Source organism: Benincasa hispida, chromosome 11 (genome assembly GCF_027475165.1).
Source record: "Benincasa hispida cultivar pf3 chromosome 11, pf3_genome.v1.1, whole genome shotgun sequence".
Classification (NCBI taxonomy): domain Eukaryota; kingdom Viridiplantae; phylum Streptophyta; class Magnoliopsida; order Cucurbitales; family Cucurbitaceae; genus Benincasa; species Benincasa hispida.
Window position 1 is genome coordinate 60,339,944 of NC_143488.1, and position 2,394 is coordinate 60,342,337.

Below are 2,394 nucleotides of genomic sequence, written 5' to 3' on the forward strand. Positions count from 1 at the left end.
GTGCAGTTGGTCAATATCAAGGTGAACTTCAGAAGTGGATAGGGTCATTTTAGTTTTTGCCTCAATCGGATTTTTTCCCTTTGTATTGACTGCTTGGGGCGGAACTCTATGGCCTAAAATGGCGGGTCACATTTACGAGAAATTGTTAAGCAAGTTAATGATTTATTGACCAAATCAATGATGGCTAGTCGTTATAGGAGTAAGAGTTGTTCTGGTATTGATGGCTGGTTGAGAATATCTCAATTTAGAGGAGGGATAAATTGAATACCCTACAAAGCGGGTCATACTTATAGTGTCACCAGGATAAGGTACCCAACCTTATTCATATACTACAGACCATTTAGGTTATCACTTAAACATGATCCACCTGTATGTCTCTACAAACATGTTCAAGTTACAACGATAATCTCTGATGTTAGTTTATTGATTTATGGTTAATGCAATTAAAATATCACATATTTTATAGACAAAGTAAATAAAAATATCATATATTATTAATCACATAAGAGTTTGTTCATACAAAGATTACAAACTATAAAACCCTACGAGATTTAGGGCATCGACCCCAACAATATCTACTCTTAATTTTGTACATACTCTAAGGTAAAATGACAATGTTCCAAAGTATATTGACAATGTTTCAAGATATATTGACATACATATCAGAACATCAGGGGAATATAGTACCATCACTAGTGATACCTAAGTGTATACATAAATAACTGATATATAAACCAAATAAATAATAAAATATATTACATTAAAACAAATAATACTCAAAATAAACCATGGTATATATTCCATAATATTAAAAACCAAACATGAAAAATGAAGAGACGCTAGAAACCGTGAAATGAAAAATAAAATAATGCATTTTTTCTCTCCATCTGAAAATGGAAAAAATATATTAAACGCGTTCTCTCTCTCCAAATAAAAATGAAAAAAATCATATTAAATTCATTTTCTCCTTCTATAATAAATGTATTTCTTTTTCTATCATTAAGAGAACTTCAAAAATAGAAAAATAAAGGTGGTCGTTAATGAAAAAGTATAATTACAAAATTAAATAGAATGAAAAACAAAATTAGAAAAAAATAGGAAAAGGATAGTTTGCTCCGAGATAATACTAAAAGTATTTATTGAAAAAAATTCAAAACTAAAAGACATTTTTTAAATTATATGGCAGAGATGGTTTTTTTTATGTAAAAACCGCAAAGTATAATAACGACATCCATTTTAAAATGCTGATGGGCCATGGGCTTGTGGGCCCATCCAAACATAGTGCCCCACTTAAAGAGGTGGTCGCACTTTGGATGCTCTTGGGGCGATCCCATCCTGTCGTCCACTTTAAAATGCACAACTTTTCATCTCAATCATATGTTAAAAATAAAAATTAAAAATTAAAAATAAAACTAATTATAAGTACTCCTTACATATATGTGTGCGGTATATACGTATACATATACATATGATGAAATTCGATTAAAAAAATTCATTTGACCTTTATGTGTCACTAACGGTGAATTTATAATTTAGGAGAAGAAAACACACGTAAAACAACATTAATAATACACTGATGTTGTGTTTGTCACAAAACTCTTTGGTCAATTGTTAGCAATTGTCATAATAAGTTTTTAGAGGGTGATATCAACTTGAAGTTATTATATGAAGCCTAGAGTCTCATTTATCCTATTATGAATTAGACTCCAGAATGTTGAATCGGTTATGTACAAGGAAACCAACTGGAGCGGATTGGTCCTAAGGCTAAACCCCAAAAGATGGTTGGTTGGATTGCCCTTGGAGACAAGAAGTCGAGATGAGTCTTTTTGGCTAATGGCCAAATCTCGTCCCCCACTCTAAAATACTATCACACATGGGCCTACTTTATTGATGAGGAGAATTATTATATTAATTAGTATATTCAAGTTTAATATTTGTTTAGTTGTTAATTTTGATTAATGAGTGCTTAATTAGTTATTTTTGTAATGCTACAAATAGTCATCTTAGGGTTGTAATAGAGAGATTTTGATCTTCATTTTAATATAGAATTTTATTTATTTATTACGAGAGTGTTCTCTCTTTAGGGATTGATTTCCCTCACTTGACCATAGATTTAGTCTAAATATCTATTATGGTACATCATTTATGAATCGTCTTGGATCTATTTGGGATTAGATAATTTTACCGATTTGTCTTCAATCTTTTGACTTACCTATAATAATAATTATACATTCTATGTTTTGTACCAATTCAATAGAGAAGACTACAATTACTGATCTAAACCGCTAATATTTGTTTAATTTGTTTATTTCAATATTTTCATTGTAAGCTATCAACAATATTCTATAATTCGAAATTCAAAAAGACTGATGTGTTGAAAGCTTTAAATTTCCC